Source organism: Pseudophryne corroboree, chromosome 4 (assembly GCF_028390025.1).
Source record: "Pseudophryne corroboree isolate aPseCor3 chromosome 4, aPseCor3.hap2, whole genome shotgun sequence".
NCBI classification, from domain to species: Eukaryota; Metazoa; Chordata; class Amphibia; order Anura; family Myobatrachidae; genus Pseudophryne; species Pseudophryne corroboree.
The window spans coordinates 265,570,905-265,592,741 of NC_086447.1; the positions used below are offsets into that span (position 1 = coordinate 265,570,905).

At 44.7% G+C, this 21,837-nt stretch overlaps 1 protein-coding gene across 1 annotated transcript in view; it reads right to left on the minus strand.

Moving 5' to 3' along the window:
- Window positions 1-21,837, minus strand: part of GPR149 (G protein-coupled receptor 149) — a 177,634-nt gene that overhangs the window by 111,629 nt on the left and 44,168 nt on the right. The gene's annotated exons all lie outside the window — the stretch shown is intronic.

The window sequence follows — 21,837 nt, forward strand, 5'->3', positions numbered from 1 at the left end:
CAAGTGTGCGATCGCATGTGCAGCCGAGCTGTACTAAAAAAATTTGAGCAGTTTCTGAGTAGCACAGAACTTACTCAGCCGCTGCGATCACTTCAGCCTGTGTGGGGCTGGAATTGACGTCAGACACCCTGCAAACACATGGACACGCCTGCATTTCTCCAAACATCCCCAGAAAACGGTCAGTTGCCACCCACAAACGCCTTCTTCCTGTCAATCACCTCGCGATCGGCCGTTCAAATGGATTCTTCACACAAACCCATCGCACAGCAACAAATCGCTTTATACCCCTGTGACGCGCCTGTGCATTGTGGTGCATACGCAAGCGCAGTTCTGACCTGATCGTAGCGCTGCAAAAATATCTGGTGAGTGATCAGTTCTGAAAGACCCCCTATATCATAACACTTTATCACTGCACTACATGCCCCTATCCACTGCACTACATCACTATACTACATCCCCTATGCGCTGAACTACATCACTACTCTACATGCCCCTATGCATGCACTACATACCCTATATACTACACTACATCACTACACTACATCCCCTTATATGTTACACCACATTAATGCACTACATGCCCCTATATACTGCATTACATTACTACACTACTGTACATACCCTATATGGTACACTACATCACTGCTCTACACCCCTTTTTAAGCTACACCAAATCCCCCTATCTGGAAGGCAAAGTGAAGGTTGATACTGCTAATTGGAAGCACAGTGTGCTTCTATAGTTTGCATGGTGCACCGCACGCTAGTTGCAGCACTGCATGGCAAAGAAGACAGTTTAAGACAGTAGCCGACATAGGAGAGATCCCAGGTACTGAAGCTCACTCGCACAGCGTCGGAGCCAGCTGCGGGCAGACAGGTGGGTCAGATACATTGCCCTTGCAGCTGTCTGCTGACTCAAAGGAGCAGCACAGAACTGACGGTAAAAAAAACCCCACAAACAAACCCTGCTCCTCTGTAACTCCTTGGCGCCCCCTCAAATCCTGCACCCGGGGCGCATGCCTCATTACCATATAAGTGCTATTGCTGCAGCTTCTACGTAAGGGCCTCACGGCATTAGCCTACAGTTGCAGCACGATGTTATCTGTTCATGATAAAGACTCCGCAAAAACTAGTGTGCTTTTGTACATTTATTTATATACAGTATAGTTTGAGTTGATTTATTCTACAATGACACATTGAAGTGAATGGGACATACGCCATTCTGAACCACTTGTGTGACAGTGGGCTTTATATATTACCATGATCATAGGCAAACGCAGGGGGTGGGGGGGGGGGGGGGTTCTGGTTGCCCGGAAACCCCCCTTCTCTTGCCAATTGGCTCACATTTTGACAATAGCGACTGTATGTAATACGATTACTAGAGCTGCTGCCACATCATGCAAGTTAAGAGACACTGCAGAGCTGCTACACATGCCCAGTGGTATCAGCTTCTTCTATCAAGTTTGATGTGTGTGGATCTGAGCATCCAATCAGTGCACTGGACCAGAGAGTAGCTACCAGGAAGAAGAGACAGGAGCTTTATCTTTGGGTGGAAGAATGTGTGCTTAGAAAGTGTAGTATTGATTCCTTTGTGTTTGCATATTTATTTATTATAGTATGTTTAACCTTTTTCATGACCACTTATCTTATTTACTGTATATTATTTAAATGTTTGATACAGTCTATACTATAGACTGCCTGTAGTGTTACATATTAATACTGTATTCCATGTTCTGCAAAGTGGTAGACTGTGGATTACATTTGGAAACCCCCGTCTAGAAATCCTGCGTTTGCCACTGATGATAGTACCTGTACATAGCTTTTTCAAACCTGCGCTTTTTTGGCACCACCCTTAGATACGTTATCACAGATACAATTCACAGATTATACAGGCATCAAGGAGATTCTATGTAATCTTTATAGATGGGGACACCACTAAAAACAAAAATGTATATAAAAATGTGTATAAGGGCATTAATAATGTGTGGCATATGTGTAAGGGTCATTATGTGTGTCATTATGTGCATAAGGGCATTAATAATGTGCGGCATATGTGTAAGGCACATGTTTATAATGACATTAATAAAGTGTCACATGTGTGTAAGGGGCATTACTGTGTGGTATTATGTGTATAAATGCATTACTAATGTGTGGCATTATGTGTACTGTGTGGAAAGTGTACTACTGTGGTCTAATGTGATTAAAGAGCAATATGGTGTGGTGTAATGTGAATAAGGAGCAATTCAGTGTGATGTATTGTGAATAAGGGGCACTACTGTGAGTAGTAACATATATATAAGGTAAAGTGGTACTACTGTATGATGTAACATGAATAAGGGAAACTATCACATGAAAAATGTGAATGAAGTTGCACTACTGTGTTGCGTAATTTGAATTGAGGGCACTACTGTGTGACTGTGCCCCTGCCCAGCAAGAACACGCCCCTTTTTGGGCTGTGTGCCGAATGTGTGCACTGTTCCTATTTAAAATATAGGGTGTAGGAGCTCCAAAATGAGGACTGCTATGGGGGTGATGGTGCTGGGAAAGGGGTGCAGGGACGGAGATGGAACTAGCAGAGGTGCTAGGGGGCACCAGACAAATTCTTGCCTAGGGCATCATATTAGTTTGGGCCGGTTCTGTGCAGTGCAACATGGTTTTACCCATTAGTGTGCTTTTTTTGGTTTGCTGACAAACTTGAATAACTCCCATAGTGCATATAAAGTTTTTCACACTACTGCAAGGATTGGACAGATGTTGCTATGGAGGAAGTCAAATGTTGACAAAAGACTATGTTTGACCTATCCTCTGCATTTTTGTAAATCTACAGCTAAGTAAAGGTACATGGTAGAAAGTGTATATAACAGTTGGCTGGATATACATTAATGGTTATGTGGTTGATGCACAGTTGCAATTATGCATTTTTCCACAGTATGCAGAGCTTGAGTGTGTTCAGGATGGCAACAGTACACGCATCACAGTACACACATCAGAGACACTTACTGTATGTACCACTCACAACCATATTTTAAAACTTTCTTTTCAGGTGCAACAAATCCATTCACTACTAGGTATTAAATAGTAATTATCTGCAGAATAAAAACTATCATATGCAGCAAAAACAGACAAAAAGTACTTAAAAAAGCCCACAAAAAAAGAATGTATGTGAGAGCCAATCAGTGTCAGCAGAGTATATGCAAACAGCTAGGGGTGGATTAAGAGAGGAGGGTTCCATGTGCACACTCCACATTCTGCTGCAGCAACAGCGTAGGTAAGTAATATAACATGGGCGCAGGGTGTGTGATGTGGTCCCTCTGTACCCAGGGGCCTGTTTGAACCACACACACTGCATCCCTTATAAATACGCCTATGCAACAGCCAATCATAAGCGGTTTACTTGTGCCAGCAACCATTATTATTATATGCTACTTTTTTTCTGCCCCTGACCACCTACAAATAATACAGCTTTTCCCAATTTGCATGTGTTGTAATTGTATGAACATGCCCTTACGGAAGTTACGGGTGTTGGTCTAAGTTGAAACATCTCCCTCCCACTCATTCAGGTGTAAGTTGCAGAATCCCAGAAACCAGCACGGGTGCGTATGCCACAGCCACAGTTCTGGCCATGCATAGTGACGTCATACAAGATACACCATTCCAACTGGCAGAGCACTCACTCTGAATATTTATTCAATATTTTGCATGTTTAACACAAGACTTTGTCGTTTCCTTTAAGCAATCTGGCAACGGTGTGTTATGATTGCATGTAACAGATGGACCCTTTTTCTCTACTGTGACCTATGTAGAGCTCTAGTTCTATTAATTAAAAGCAGTGATGTTTTCCAGGAGAAGCAAAAGGCATGTCATGACAGCCCTCCCTTCTCCCAACAGCACCTGAATCTGAAATTTGCTTTTAATGTTTGCTCAAAAGCTAAAATAGTATAATTTGTCACAATTCAGTTTAACCTTTTAATGAATTGGCAGATAACTCAGCTATGAAATTGGAAACAAGATGGAAAAACCTAGATGCAAATATGTATATTGTACAAGAAATGCTAAGGTCCAACCACTTGTTAAAAACCAAGTCTACTTCAGATTAAATGTTTTACAATATATTGCATTTAAATAATCAATAATTGTCAGATCTAATCCATTCTGATGTTTCATTAGCTTTAATTAAGAGGGAGAGACATTTGAAGGAAAAAAAATGTGTTTACTGTAAACTGCTGCAATATGTTACACTCTAAACATCTAACCAAAAAGCCAGCAGTTACTGTACAATAATACTCTATGAATTGAGGTGTTAGGTGCATACCAAACTTATAAATGAATACTTTTAATGTATTTATTGAATTAATTAATTAATTAACTTATAGCCACCAACAGTTTCCAACCAGTATTCTTTTTTCACTTTTTAAGTCATTCATACTGGAGGGGATGTCGCATAAACTATAGTGGTTGGAGATTCTTCTTCATCAAAAAAAAGGAGTGTTATGATGAGTAACATTATATACTCATCTCTAAAACCTGAAACCAAAATGTTCACCTATAACAGCTGCCTTTACCTTAAAGCCTGATATGTTTACTGGTACTTTAAAGGTGTTAGATGTGTGATTTAGGGGGACATGTACTAAGCAGTGATAAAAGTGGAGAAGTGAGCCAGTGGAGAAGTTGTCCATGGCAACCAATCAGCATTGACATAACATTTATAATTTGCATTCTATAAACATATACAGAGCTGCTGATTGGTTGCCATGGGCAACTTCTCCACTGGCTCACTTCTCCACTTTTATCACTGCTTAGTACATGTCCCCAATAGTTAGATGTGACACTCAGGGCGGGATGTACTAAAGAAAAAATGCGGTAAAACACCCGTTTTCGGGGGTTTTACCGCATTTTCAAATGTACTATCACACGACCGCCGCGTTTTCGCCATTGAGGGTGTCGCCATCTCTGGATGGCGATACCCTATAGAATCCTATGGGCTTCTTTTCGCCGGCCGTCGCAACCTGCTGCAGACGCCGACCCCCCGCCGCAGACGCCGGCCCCCCTCCGCCTTGGCATACCTTCCACCAGGTAGCCTGGAGCCGGAAGGTAATCTCCTCCTCCCCTTAGCAACACAGCTGGAGGTCCTTCCGGCTGCAGGGGGGAGGAGAAGGCATCGGGGACAGCATGCTGCCTGCTTCCCGGCAGGGGAGCAGGTGAAGATCCCAGGGAGGTGAGTAGTGATGTGCACCGGACATTTTTCGGGTTTTGTGTTTTGGATTCGGTTCCGCGGCCTTGTTTTGGATTCGGACGCGTTTTGGCAAAACCTTCCTGAAAATTTTTTGTCGGATTCGGGTGTTTTTTTTACAAAAAACCCTCAAAAACAGCTTAAACCATAGAATTTGGGGGTCATTTTGATCCCATAGTATTATTAACCTCAATAACCATAATTTCCACTCATTTCTAGTCTATTCTGAACACCTCACACCTCACAATATTATTTTTAGTCCTAAAATTTGCACTGAGGTCGCTGAATGACTAAGCTAAGCGACCCAAGTGGCCGACACAAACACCTGGCCCATCTAGGAGTGGCACTGCAGTGTCAGACAGGATGGCACTTCAAAAAATAGTCCCCAAACAGCACATGATGCAAAGAAAAAAAGAGGTGCACCAAGGTCGCTGTTAGAGATGAGCGGGTTCGGTTCCTCGGAATAAGGAGCCGCGCGTCGCCGCCATTTTCACACGTGCATTGAGATTGATAGGGAGAGGACGCCAGCCACGTGAGACTGAGAGTGAGACTAGAGTAGAGAGAGACACAGTATTTACTTTAGTAATTTTGGGGAGCATTAGGAGGAGTACTACTACTTGCTGAAGTGATAGTGTGACTGTATATCTGACTTGTGGGGGAGACAGTGGGGAGCAGTTAGAGTCTGAGAGCAGGAGTACATATTTTAACGTACAATGCACACTTTTGCTGCCAGAGTGCCACACTGCCATTGTGACCACACTGACCACCAGTATATATATTGTGATTGTCTGCTTAGGAGTACTACTTGCAAGTTGCTGATAGTGTGACCAGTGACCTGACCACCAGTTTAATTAATCACCACCAGTTTAATATATATATATATATAATTGTAAATAATATATATATAATTGTATACCACCTACCCGTGGTTTTTTTTTTTCTTTCTTCTTGATACATACTACTATAGTAGCTTACTGTAGCAGTCTGCGGTGCTGCTGAGCTGACAGTGTCCAGCAGGTCCGTCATCAGTCATTACATAATAAATATATATACCTGTCCGGCTGCAGTACTAGTGATATTATATATATATATATTAATTTCATCTCATTATCATCCAGTCTATATTAGCAGCAGACACAGTACGGTAGTCCATGGCTGTAGCTACCTCTGTGTCGGCAGTCGCTGGTCCATCCATAATTGTATACCACCTACCCGTGTTTTTTTTTTTTTTCTTTCTTCTTGATACATACTACTATAGTAGCTTACTGTAGCAGTCTGCGGTGCTGCTGAGCTGACAGTGTCCAGCAGGTCCGTCATCAGTCATTACATAATAAATATATATACCTGTCCGGCTGCAGTACTAGTGATATTATATATATATATATATATATTAATTTCATCTCATTATCATCCAGTCTATATTAGCAGCAGACACAGTACGGTAGTCCACGGCTGTAGCTACCTCTGTGTCGGCAGTCGCTGGTCCATCCATAAGTATACTAGTATCCATCCATCTCCATTGTTTACCTGAGGTGCCTTTTAGTTGTGCCTATTAAAATATGGAGAACAAAAATGTTGAGGTTCCAAAATTAGGGAAAGATCAAGATCCACTTCCACCTCGTGCTGAAGCTGCTGCCACTAGTCATGGCCGAGACGATGAAATGCCAGCAACGTCGTCTGCCAAGGCCGATGCCCAATGTCATAGTACAGAGCATGTAAAATCCAAAACACCAAATATCAGTAAAAAAAGGACTCCAAAATCTAAAACAAAATTGTCGGAGGAGAAGCGTAAACTTGCCAATATGCCATTTACCACACGGAGTGGCAAGGAACGGCTGAGGCCCTGGCCTATGTTCATGGCTAGTGGTTCAGCTTCACATGAGGATGGAAGCACTCAGCCTCTCGCTAGAAAAATGAAAAGACTCAAGCTGGCAAAAGCACCGCAAAGAACTGTGCGTTCTTCGAAATCCCAAATCCACAAGGAGAGTCCAATTGTGTCGGTTGCGATGCCTGACCTTCCCAACACTGGACGTGAAGAGCATGCGCCTTCCACCATTTGCACGCCCCCTGCAAGTGCTGGAAGGAGCACCCACAGTCCAGTTCCTGATAGTCAGATTGAAGATGTCAGTGTTGAAGTACACCAGGATGAGGAGGATATGGGTGTTGCTGGCGCTGGGGAGGAAATTGACAAGGAGGATTCTGATGGTGAGGTGGTTTGTTTAAGTCAGGCACCCGGGGAGACACCTGTTGTCCGTAGGAGGAATAGGGCCGTTGACATGCCTGGTGAAAATACCAAAAAAATCAGCTCTTCGGTGTGGAAGTATTTCACCAGAAATGCGGACAACATTTGTCAAGCCGTGTGTTGCCTTTGTCAAGCTGTAATAAGTAGGGGTAAGGACGTTAACCACCTCGGAACATCCTCCCTTATACGTCACCTGCAGCGCATTCATAATAAGTCAGTGACAAGTTCAAAAACTTTGGGCGACAGCGGAAGCAGTCCACTGACCAGTAAATCCCTTCCTCTTGTAACCAAGCTCACGCAAACCACCCCACCAACTCCCTCAGTGTCAATTTCCTCCTTCCCCAGGAATGCCAATAGTCCTGCAGGCCATGTCACTGGCAATTCTGACGAGTCCTCTCCTGCCTGGGATTCCTCCGATGCATCCTTGCGTGCAACGCCTACTGCTGCTGGCGCTGCTGTTGTTGCTGCTGGGAGTCGATGGTCATCCCAGAGGGGAAGTCGTAAGCCCACTTTTACTACTTCCACCAAGCAATTGACTGTCCAACAGTCCTTTGCGAGGAAGATGAAATATCACAGCAGTCATCCTGTTGCAAAGCGGATAACTGAGGCCTTGACAACTATGTTGGTGTTAGACGTGCGTCCGGTATCCGCCATTAGTTCACAGGGAACTAGACAATTTCTTGAGGTAGTGTGCCCCCGTTACCAAATACCATCTAGGTTCCACTTCTCTAGGCAGGCGATACCGAGAATGTACACGGACGTCAGAAAAAGACTCACCAGTGTCCTAAAAAATGCAGTTGTACCCAATGTCCACTTAACCACGTACATCTGGACAAGTGGAGCAGGGCAGGGTCAGGACTATATGACTGTGACAGCCCACTGGGTAGATGTATGGACTCCCGCCGCAAGAACAGCAGCGGCGGCACCAGTAGCAGCATCTCGCAAACGCCAACTCTTTCCTAGGCAGGCTACGCTTTGTATCACCGGTTTCCAGAATACGCACACAGCTGAAAACCTCTTACGGCAACTGAGGAAGATCATCGCGGAATGGCTTACCCCAATTGGACTCTCCTGTGGATTTGTGGCATCGGACAACGCCAGCAATATTGTGTGTGCATTAAATATGGGCAAATTCCAGCACGTCCCATGTTTTGCACATACCTTGAATTTGGTGGTGCAGAATTTTTTAAAAAACGACAGGGGCGTGCAAGAGATGCTGTCGGTGGCCAGAAGAATTGCGTGACACTTTCGGCGTACAGGCACCACGTACAGAAGACTGGAGCACCACCAAAAACGCCTGAACCTGCCCTGCCATCATCTGAAGCAAGAAGTGGTAACGAGGTGGAATTCAACCCTATATATGCTTCAGAGGTTGGAGGAGCAGCAAAAGGCCATTCAAGCCTATACAATTGAGCACGATATAGGAGGTGGAATGTACCTGTCTCAAGCGCAGTGGAGAATGATTTCAACGTTGTGCAAGGTTCTGCAACCTTTTGAACTTGCCACACGTGAAGTCAGTTCAGACACTGCCAGCCTGAGTCAGGTCATTCCCCTCATCAGGCTTTTGCAGAAGAAGCTGGAGGCATTGAAGGAGGAGCTAAAAGGGAGCGATTCCGCTAGGCATGTGGGACTTGTGGATGGAGCCCTTAATTCGCTTAACAAGGATTCACGGGTGGTCAATCTGTTGAAATCAGAGCACTACATTTTGGCCACCGTGCTCGATCCTAGATTTAAAACCTACCTTGGATCTCTCTTTCCGGCAGACACAAGTCTGCTGGGGTTGAAAGACCTGCTGGTGACAAAATTGTCAAGTCAAGCGGAACGCGACCTGTCAACATCTCCTCCTTCACATTCTCCCGCAACTGGGGGTGCGAGGAAAAGGCTCAGAATTCCGAGCCCACCCGCTGGCGGTGATGCAGGGCAGTCTGGAGCGACTGCTGATGCTGACATCTGGTCCGGACTGAAGGACCTGACAACGATTACGGACATGTCGTCTACTGTCACTGCATATGATTCTCTCCCCATTGAAAGAATGGTGGAGGATTATATGAGTGACCGCATCCAAGTAGGCACGTCAGACAGTCCGTACTTATACTGGCAGGAAAAAGAGGCAATTTGGAGGCCCTTGCACAAACTGGCTTTATTCTACCTAAGTTGCCCTCCCACAAGTGTGTACTCCGAAAGAGTGTTTAGTGCCGCCGCTCACCTTGTCAGCAATCGGTGTACGAGGTTACTTCCAGAAAATGTGGAGAAGATGATGTTCATTAAAATTAATTATAATCAATTCCTCCGTGGAGACATTGACCAGCAGCAATTGCCTCCACAAAGTACACAGGGAGCTGAGATGGTGGATTCCAGTGGGGACGAATTGATAATCTGTGAGGAGCGGGATGTACACGGTGATATATCGGAGGATGATGATGAGGTGGACATCTTGCCTCTGTAGAGCCAGTTTGTGCAAGGAGAGATTAATTGCTTCTTTTTCGGTGGGGGTCCAAACCAACCCGTCATTTCAGTCACAGTCGTGTGGCAGACCCTGTCACTGAAATGATGGGTTGGTTAAAGTGTGCATGTCCTGTTTATACAACATAAGGGTGGGTGGGAGGGCCCAAGGACAATTCCATCTTGCACCTCTTTTTTCTTTCATTTTTATTTGTGTCATGTGCTGTTTGGGGAGTGTTTTTTGGAAGGGCCATCCTGCGTGACACTGCAGTGCCACTCCTAGATGGGCCAGGTGTTTGTGTCGGCCACTAGGGTCGCTTATCTTACTCACACAGCTACCTCATTGCACCTCTTTTTTTCTTCTTTGCGTCATGTGCTGTTTGGGGAGTGTTTTTTGGAAGGGCCATCCTGCGTGACACTGCAGTGCCACTCCTAGATGGGCCAGGTGTTTGTGTCGGCCACTAGGGTCGCTTAGCTTACTCACACAGCTACCTCATTGCGCCTCTTTTTTTCTTCTTTGCGTCATGTGCTGTTTGGGGAGTGTTTTTTGGAAGGGCCATCCTGCGTGACACTGCAGTGCCACTCCTAGATGGGCCAGGTGTTTGTGTCGGCCACTAGGGTCGCTTATCTTACTCACACAGCTACCTCATTGCGCCTCTTTTTTTCTTTGCGTCATGTGCTGTTTGGGGAGTGTTTTTTGGAAGGGCCATCCTGCGTGACACTGCAGTGCCACTCCTAGATGGGCCAGGTGTTTGTGTCGGCCACTAGGGTCGCTTATCTTACTCACACAGCTACCTCATTGCGCCTCTTTTTTTCTTTGCGTCATGTGCTGTTTGGGGAGTGTTTTTTGGAAGGGCCATCCTGCGTGACACTGCAGTGCCACTCGTAAATGGGCCAGGTGTTTGTGTCGGCCACTAGGGTCGCTTATCTTACTCACACAGCTACCTCATTGCGCCTCTTTTTTTCTTTGCGTCATGTGCTGTTTGGGGAGTGTTTTTTGGAAGGGCCATCCTGCGTGACACTGCAGTGCCACTCCTAGATGGGCCAGGTGTTTGTGTCGGCCACTAGGGTCGCTTATCTTACTCACACAGCTACCTCATTGCGCCTCTTTTTTTCTTTGCGTCATGTGCTGTTTGGGGAGTGTTTTTTGGAAGGGCCATCCTGCGTGACACTGCAGTGCCACTCCTAGATGGGCCAGGTGTTTGTGTCGGCCACTAGGGTCGCTTATCTTACTCACACAGCTACCTCATTGCGCCTCTTTTTTTCTTTGCGTCATGTGCTGTTTGGGGAGTGTTTTTTGGAAGGGCCATCCTGCGTGACACTGCAGTGCCACTCCTAGATGGGCCAGGTGTTTGTGTCGGCCACTAGGGTCGCTTATCTTACTCACACAGCTACCTCATTGCGCCTCTTTTTTTCTTTGCGTCATGTGCTGTTTGGGGAGTGTTTTTTGGAAGGGCCATCCTGCGTGACACTGCAGTGCCACTCCTAGATGGGCCAGGTGTTTGTGTCGGCCACTAGGGTCGCTTAGCTTAGTCATGCAGCGACCTCGGTGCAAATTTTAGGACTAAAAATAATATTGTGAGGTGTGAGGTATTCAGAATAGACTGAAAATGAGTGGAAATTATGGTTTTTGAGGTTAATAATACTTTGGTATCAAAATGACCCCCAAATTCTATGATTTAAGCTGTTTTTTAGTGTTTTTTGAAAAAAACACCCGAATCCAAAACACACCCGAATCCGACAAAAAAAATTTGGTGAGGTTTTGCCAAAACGCGGTCGAACCCAAAACACGGCCGCGGAACCGAACCCAAAACCAAAACACAAAACCCGAAAAATTTCAAGTGCACATCTCTAGTCGCTGTGTGACTAAGCTAAGCGACCCAAGTGGCCGACACAAACACCTGGCCCATCTAGGAGTGGCACTGCAGTGTCAGACAGGATGGCAGATTTAAAAAATAGTCCCCAAACAGCACATGCTGCAAAGAAAAAAAGAGGTGTAATGAGGTAGCTGTGTGGCTAAGCTAAGCGACCCAAGTGGCCGACACAAACACCTGGCCCATCTAGGAGTGGCACTGCAGTGTCAGACAGGATGGCACTTCAAAAAATAGTCCCCAAACAGCACATGATGCAAAGAAAAAAAGAGGTGTACCAAGGTCGCTGTGTGACTAAGCTAAGCGACCCAAGTGGCCGACACAAACACCTGGCCCATCTAGGAGTGGCACTGCAGTGTCAGACAGGATGGTAGATTTAAAAAATAGTCCCCAAACAGCACATGATGCAAAGAAAAAAAGAGGTGCAATGAGGTAGCTGTGTGGTTAAGCTAAGCGACCCAAGTGGCCGACACAAACACCTGGCCCATCTAGGAGTGGCACTGCAGTTTTCTAACGAGAGGATAAGTGCTTCCATCCTCATGTGAATCTGAACCACTAGCCATGAACATAGGCCAGGGCCTCAGCCGTTCCTTGCCACTCCGTGTCGTAAATGGCATATTGGCAAGTTTACGCTTCTCATCAGACGCTTTTAATTTTGATTTTTGGGTCATTTTACTGAACTTTTGTTTTTTCGATTTTACATGCTCTCTACTATGACATTGGGCATCGGCCTTGGCAGACGACGTTGATGGCATTTCAACGTCTCGGCCATGACTAGTGGCAGCAGCTTCAGCACAAGGTGGAAGTGGATCTTGATCTCTCCCTATTTTACCCTCCACATTTTTGTTCTCCATTTTTTAATGTGTGGAATTATATGGTAGTAATGTATCAATAGCAATGGCCTACTGTACCGTACTGCTATATATTATATACTGGTGGTCAGCAAAATTATGCACTGTCCTCCTACTATATATACTGCGCACAACAACTAAAATGCACCACAGGTATGGATGGATAGTATACTTGACGACACAGAGGTAGGTAGAGCAGTGGACTACTGTACCGTACTGCTATATATTATATACTGGTGGTCAGCAAAATTCTGCACTGTCCTTCTACTACTGCGCAAAACTTAAATGCACCACAGGTATGGATGGATAGTATACTTGATGACACAGAGGTAGGTTTAGCAGTGGACTACTGTACCGTACTGCTATATAGTATATACTGGTGGTCAGCAAAATTCTGCACTGTCCTCCTACTACTGCGCAAAACTTAAATACACCACAGGTATGGATGGATAGTATACTTGACGACACAGAGGTAGGTAGAGCAGTGGACTACTGTACCGTACTGCTATATATTATATACTGGTGGTCAGCAAAATTCTGCACTGTCCTCCTACTATATATACTGCGCAAAACTTAAATGCACCACAGGTATGGATGGATAGTATACTTGACGACACAGAGGTAGGTAGAGCAGTGGACTACTGTACCGTACTGCTATATATTATATACTGGTGGTCAGCAAAATTCTGCACTGTCCTCCTACTATATATACTGCGCAAAACTTAAATGCACCACAGGTATGGATGGATAGTATACTTGACGACACAGAGGTAGGTAGAGCAGTGGACTACTGTACCGTACTGCTATATATTATATACTGGTGGTCAGTAAAATTCTGCACTGTCCTCCTACTATATATACTGCGCAAAACTTAAATGCACCACAGGTATGGATGGATAGTATACTTGATGACACAGAGGTAGGTAGAGCAGTGGACTACTGTACCGTACTGCTATATATTATATACTGGTGGTCAGCAAAATTATGCACTGTCCTCCTACTACTGCGCAAAACTTAAATGCACCACAGGTATGGATGGATAGTATACTTGATGACACAGAGGTAGGTAGAGCAGTGGACTACTGTACCATATTGCTATATATTATATACTGGTGGTCAGCAAAATTCTGCACTGTCCTCCTAGTACTGCGCAAAACTTAAATGCACCACAGGTATGGATGGCTAGTATACTTGACGACACAGAGGTAGGTAGAGCAGTGGACTACTGTACCGTACTGCTATATATTATATACTGGTGGTCAGCAAAATTCTGCACTGTCCTCCTACTATATATACTGCGCAAAACTTAAATGCACCACAGGTATGGATGGATAGTATACTTGACGACACAGAGGTAGGTAGAGCAGTGGACGACTGTACCGTACTGCTATATATTATATACTGGTGGTCAGCAAAATTATGCACTGTCCTCCTACTACTGCGCAAAACTTAAATGCACCACAGGTATGGATGGATAGTATACTTGATGACACAGAGGTAGGTAGAGCAGTGGACTACTGTACCGTATTGCTATATATTATATACTGGTGGTCAGCAAAATTCTGCACTGTCCTCCTAGTACTGCGCAAAACTTAAATGCACCACAGGTATGGATGGATAGTATACTTGACGACACAGAGGTAGGTAGAGCAGTGGACTACTGTACCGTACTGCTATATATTATATACTGGTGGTCAGCAAAATTCTGCACTGTCCTCCTACTATATATACTGCGCAAAACTTAAATGCACCACAGGTATGGATGGATAGTATACTTGACGACACAGAGGTAGGTAGAGCAGTGGACTACTGTACCGTACTGCTATATATTATATACTGGTGGTCAGCAAAATTCTGCACTGTCCTCCTACTACTGCGCAAAACTTAAATGCACCACAGGTATGGATGGATAGTGTACTTGACGACACAGAGGTAGGTAGAGCAGTGGACTACTGTACCGTACTGCTATATATTATATACTGGTGGTCAGCAAAATTCTGCACTGTCCTCCTACTATATATACTGTGCACAACAACTAAAATGCACCACAGGTATGGATGGATAGTATACTTGATGACACAGAGGTAGGTAGAGTAGTGGACTACTATACCGTACTGCTATATATTATATACTGGTGGTCAGCAAAATTATGCACTGTCCTCCTACTATATATACTGCGCACAACAACTAAAATGCACCACAGGTATGGATGGATAGTATACTTGACGACACAGAGGTAGGTAGAGCAGTGGACTACTGTACCGAACTGCTATATATTATATACTGGTGGTCAGCAAAATTATGCACTGTCCTCCTACTACTGCGCAAAACTTAAATGCACCAGAGGTATGGATGGATAGTATACTTGACGACACAGAGGTAGGTAGAGCAGTGGACTACTGTACCGTACTGATATAATACTGGTGGTCACTGGTCAGCAAAATTCTGACAGTCCTCCTACTATATACTACAATGCAGCACAGATATGGAGCGTTTTTCAGGCAGAGAACGTAGATATTTTCAGCACACTGAGCACAGATATTTGCAAGCACACTGAGCACAGATATTTGCAGCACACTGAGCACAGATATTTGCAGCACACTGAACACAACTGAGAGAACGCTGCACACGTCCTCTCCTATCATCTCCAATGCACGAGTGAAAATGGCGGCGACGCGCGGCTCCTTATATAGAATACAAATCACGCGAGAATCCGACAGTGGGATGATGACATTCGGGCGCGCTCGGGTTAACCGAGCAAGGCGGGAAGATTTGAGTCCGCCTCGGAACCGTGTAAAATGGGTGAAGTTCGGGGGGGTTCGGATTCGAGGAACCGAACCCGCTCATTGCGAGGGGGGGGAGTACATATGCGCTCAACATCGCCGCGATGCGCGGTGAGGAGCGCCCACAGTGTTGGACTGAGCTATGAAGGGCCCACCGAGTTAATGCAGTGGTAGGGTCCCATGTTTAGGGATGTGGCCAATCTCCAGAGGGGTGTGGCCTGTCATCACATTGGTTTGCCTACCTTTTAGAGAGTGCATGGGCTGGGGCCCATGATAAATCTATAAAGTAAATACAGTGCTACAATGCACTGTATAAAATACACCATAATCCAGTGCAGTATAATGTAACATATATATAATGTAGAATTCACATGCACAGTATGAAACATGGGTGGGCCCCTAGGCAGTAGGGCCCACCAGGGGGGGGGGGGAATTCCTCAGTACCCCTGTGAGGCAGTCCAACCCTGGTGACACATACTATAAAATCATACAGAGCTGCTGATTGGTTGATGGAGCAACTTCACCACTGGCTCTCTTCTCCGCTCTTATCACTGCTTAATAAATGTCCCCTTAAACCTGCTTTCTTAAAGTATACCCCAATGTACTAGGCAACACTAAGACATATACTGTATGTGATATGTGAAATATATGTGTCAAATATCTACCCTGTAATAAATTATAATATATAATCACTTGCAAACTCATATATATATATATATATATATATCTAGCAGACGTGGAGACTGCGGCACTCGTGATGAATTTTGAAAAAAGTGCTGTTTATTAAATCAAGCCCATAATAGTAAAAATGCTACGCAAGGCCAACGTTTTGGTGCTGCGCACCGTTTTCAAGGCAGGCATGAACATAGGACAAACAAACGTTGGCCTTGCGTGGCATTTTTACTATTATGGGCTTGATTTAATAAACAGCACTTTTTTCAAAATTCATCACGAGTGCTGCAGTCTCCACGTCTGCTACAATTACCTTACTGAAGGCACCATGCACTACCTTCTTCAGCGACGAGTGACGGTTCAATTCTGCAACTATATATATATATATATATAAAACCAGGGGCATAACTCACAGAGGCAATGGAGATGCCTGCCTCCAGGCCCCAACTTCTAGAGTGGCTCCTGCATGTACAGCAGCACCTGTATGGTTCACAGGGGGATCCAAGTGTGACCACTGCTCTTCCAATGGAGCTCCGCGTCGCCCCCACTGCTGCTATGTCCCAGGAGCTCTGCTAACACCTGCAATAGGGGATATGATGCTCCCGCCGCTGCTGCTGCCAGACTGTGAGAAAGGACCCGCCAGTGAATGCTGATTTGAAAACCTATTTAACTGTAATAAGTGAACCCAGGTTGATTGTGCACGAGGAATTAATTCATGCACACATCACCAACACCATGAATGTTAGTTCCCAAAAAATCAACGGCTAGTCCGCATGGGAATCTGCATAAACAGCGCCGGAGCCCCCAAGCCACTGCGGTGGCTGTGGGGGGTGCTGTTACGCCCAGGATTTTGTAGAATTATAGTCAGGTGTATGATTAACCAATCATACCAGACAGGTGATAATGATAATAATTATAATTACATATATATGTAATACAGTAAACAAGGTAATACTCATATACAATAAAAACTACTGCCAAAAGGTTTTGCAGCACTGCAAACTTAGATAAAATGCAATACATATAATAAAGTATACAAGGTGATACTCATATATAATAAGAACTGGCAAGAGGTTCTGCAGCAATAAACTATTTAGACAAACCGGGCAGGGGATATATGCGCATGTTACACCACCATACAATGAAACATCAATCCTGAACCTCTGGAGCAGCTCTTTAAATAATAAATGATTCCAAATTAAACTGAAGATACAAACAATGCAATCAATCCAAAGTCCAGGGCTATAGAAAGACAAAGTAATCCAAACTTTCTAAGGGCCAATGCAGGCAGAACAGAAGCATAAGCAAATTGATTGTCTAAGGCAAGCTCTCACAACAAAATAAGCACTATAATGAACTAAAGTCATGGTCGTACTGGCCGACTTCCTGTGGGCCCCAACCCTTCATTTACAGCATCTGGGTGGCCAGACTGTGATGTCATTAGACCCCCCCCCTAAGATGGGAAAATTTCGCGTCTCCGGGTAGTGGCGGTATTAGCCCCTCCACACAGTTGCCGATATTTTAGGGATTTTATAGCCATCCTGCCCGCTTTAGCAGGAGATCAAGGTAGGAGTGCCCTCTCTTGGGGGAGATGGTCACGTCCAAGCACACAGCAGCCAAGAAACACTTTACCATGTAGGGCTTTCGTGCAATCTAGCCGTTGCTAGTTTTATTGTAAAGTATAGAAAATGTAAAGCATTAAAATAAATCCTAGCCTGCCTTGGTTCTAACTAACTGGAGGGGTAGGGTTAGCACTAAGGGGAGGGTTGGAGGTAGGGATTAGGGTTAGGGTTCAAATACTCACCAATACTGCTGCTTCCACAGAGGCCTGCACTGGAAGGGACCATTACATGACCACTAGGACCCAGTAGCCACACTGGAGTCGTTGCAGCTGTTAGGACCAGGTGAATGAACGCTATAATGTCAACATGTCATCCCGTTACATGTCAAACTAACATACCACACCTATACCTCCCAACATCCAGAGATCTGCAGGAGGGACACTTTGTGCGGCGAAGTAGGGGGAGTGGCCTGATGGAAAGGGGCATGGCTTCTTGTGAATGACGGACTTGCGAACCACGCCTCCCATTTTTGTCACAGTGGGGGCACAGTCAGCATTCTATGAGCTGCTGGCCATGCCCCCAGTCCCTCTGGCTCACTGGAATAGATGATGTCCGTCTATTCAACACTGCTCTGCTCTGAACTAAGCAGGGCAGGGAGTGATAGGGAACTTCCCAAGTGCCCCACCACCCTCCACCACGGAACACTGTGGTCCGTGGGAGGAACAGTGGCACAGACCTCAAAAATGGGACTGTCCCACGAAAATCGGGACAGTAGGGAGGTATGCACAACCCTCTGTAATGAAAATCACAGATCTGAACCAGGAGACTGTGTAGTTTTGGCAGTGAAATTTTTCCAGAAGTTCTGTTAAATAACCTCTTGATTACAAGGAGTCACCAACAGCTGGAAGAGTATAATGATGTATTAGCACTTAGCACTGAGTATTCTCATGGTGATTGATTTCTGTCCCTAAGGTTGTTCTGAGCATGCTCAGGGTGTTAATGTGATTTCCAGATCCTGACAGTGGTGGTGCAATTTATATAAAAATCCTTTTTCCACTCAATTTTCAGTCTCAGGCATGACCTGACATCTAAAGGAAATAAAACTCACACAATGTTCTTTCTGTGATGCTAAGTACAGGCAAGATTGTTTTTAAATTAATCTCACAGACAAAGGAGGTAATTCAGACCTGATCGCTCGCTAGCGTTTTCTGCAGTGCTGCGATCAGGTCCAAACTGCGCATGCATATGCACCGCAATGCGCAGGCGTGTCACACAGGTACAAAGCGGATCGCCGCTCAGCGATGGGTTTGTGCGAAGACTCCATTCGCACAGGCGATTGCAAGTAGATTGACTGGAAGAAGCCGTTTGTGGGTGGAAACTGACCGTTTTCTGGGAGTGGTTGGAAAAACGCAGGGGTGTCCAAGCGTTTGCAGGGAGGGTTCCTGACGTCAATTCCGGTCCCGCACAGGCTGAAGTGTTCTCAGTGGCTGAGTAAGTCCTGGACTACTCAGAGACTGCACAAGATCTGTTTGTACAGCTCGGCTGCACATGTATTCACACACTTGCAAAGCGAAAATACACTCCCCTATGGGCGGCGACTATATGTTCGCAATGAACCCCTAGCGAGCGTTCAGGTCTGAATTAGGCCCAAAGTTCTATTTCATGTTTTACATAAAATTTCTTATTTACTGCTCTATACTTCAAAATGTATTACACTATGGGGGTAATTCCAAGTTGATCGCAGCAGGATTTTTGTTAGCAGTTGGGCAAAACCATGTGCACTGCAGGGGAGGCAGATATAACATTTGCAGAGAGAGTTAGATTTGGGTGGGTTATTTTGTTTCTGTGCAGGGTAAATACTGGCTGCTTTATTTATACACTACAAATTAGATTGCAGATTGAACACACCACACCCAAATCTAACTCTCTCTGCACATGTTATATCTGCCTCCTGATAAAGCCTAATATTTATCTTACTTAAAACCCTCTAAAAGGTGAAAGAACACAGTACGCTATTGGCGTATGGTATACCGTAAGGGTACGCACGTTGCGTAACAATCGCTTAGCCGTAGTCGAGACGCTCGAGCGTCACGTTTGCTCACGGCCAAGAGATCACAGGCAGGCACGCTATAGGCTGCCGACTAACGTGCTACTAGCGTAGCGGACGCTTGGGACCACGAGGAGATCACAAGCGGCGCTGATGCTCACAATGTTAAACCTTTATAACTATACCATAAACAATGTATTTATGCAATAAACCTTGGTGCAGTGATAGGGTGTAAATGTAACACAGTGTAACCTTATTAACTTGAAAGCTGTACGAGCGTCTCCGACGCTCTGAGAATACTTAGAAATATAATAAATACACAGATACCGGTATTAGGTTCTAACACCTTATATGAACGTTCTATTTGCAAAAGAATAATACAATACAAGTCATACACTACCAAAATAACATTGACTACCTAACCAGAAAACTACACATGAAATACAATTAGCAGTACAATAACACTTAAGAGAAAGAGAGAGAAAGAGGAGAAGAGAGAGAGAGAGATATGGCTCACAATAACAATGAAGGCAATATGGTTGCGGAGAAACTTACGCACAAGGGAAACAATCGCATGCGCCTCTGGATATCCAGCTCCCGATTATCAGCGATGAGAACCGTTGAAGAGAATAGAGAGCTGGCCCAGATCGGCTTGTCCTTTTATACCCTACACATAATACCGTACAATGGTCCCTATATTCTTATTGTTCATTGGACACAGGAATTCGTCTTCGCATTATAACAAAAGGTCATAGGTTGATTCATACAGGTGGGCTGTGACTATTTCCAACTGCTCAGGTGGGTGGGAAACTAGGTTTCCCGCCGCATGGATAATAAAGTGCAAATAATAGCAAATGTCCATAAACTTCTTATGTCCATAACTATTCGCACGAGCGATTAATCTGCTCCAAACCAACACCGGAATATTGCTAATTAAATACTCTTCCGATGGATACTAAACACCACTGTGTAACCCCTGTCTGACCCTTCGTATCAAACAAAGAGGGATCTCTTTGTCTATGAACATGCTACATTAACTAAACTTTCAGATTCTATCAAAGGGACCATAATCTACAAAATACATTATATAGTTAAAATATGTTACGAACGAGTCGCCCGCTAGACGCACATAAACTTTACCATAAATGCGCACACCGTGCGCCTGCGGGTGCACGCAACAGTGAGTATGCGCACGCACGGGAGAGCCCATGCACTCGCAGCGGGGACACGCATGAGGTGCAAATATGGCAATGTGTAGCGTGATATTTTTCTGACTTTGACAGTCCACCCTTTGGCAGTCACCAATAACTGCCACTTTCTAAAACATTTAAAAAAGAGAAAAATATATGTCATGTGTAAATACATTTCTATGATTGGGTAGGGGAGGAGAGGAGAAGGTAGGAAACGGGTATGACCTAGTGAGATAGCAGAAGCATGTGTGTATGAATCCATGTTTGGGGGGTCATGTATCATCGTGCCGTATGTGTCTTAAATCAAGCTTCGAGGTATTGCGAAGTATACATTTGAATTCCTTCTTATCCCGTGGTACGGGTCTGTGGATGGGCTGTCAAACTTTACCGAGCTCGTTTCGGCTTTTGGTTGCAACAAAATGGGGGAGCACATTTTAGTTGATGATACATGAATGGGGGAGGTATGTGAGTGCTGATATCTGTGCCTGTATTCCCTATCGACTATGTGTGTTGTTACCTGAAGGTTGTAGAGATGAAGATAAGAAACAATTATGGTAAATGCAGTGATATTCTATGTGAGGTTAATAAACATTTGTTGATTGGAGTCTTGTCTGATGTCTTGTCTTGATGTACATGTTGACTGTAGTCTCCTTGGGCTTTTGCAAAGTGCGAGCAAAAGCTTTGTCAATGTCCATAGACTTACAAAAAGTGTTGGGCTAGCGTAAAATTAACGTGACTAGGGATAAGGGGGTCTATGGCATAGTCCATCTGTTGTCTGTGTACAAGGTTGTCAGACTTCTTCTTTAGTCCATCTGTTGTCTGTATACAAGGCTGTCAAATTCTTCTTCCAAGCGGATGTCTTTTCACCTTGGAGAGAAACAAAGGAGAAACAGGTGAAAGAAACGGACCGTGGAATCACATTTTCATCACAACAGTGTCTCTATCGTTGG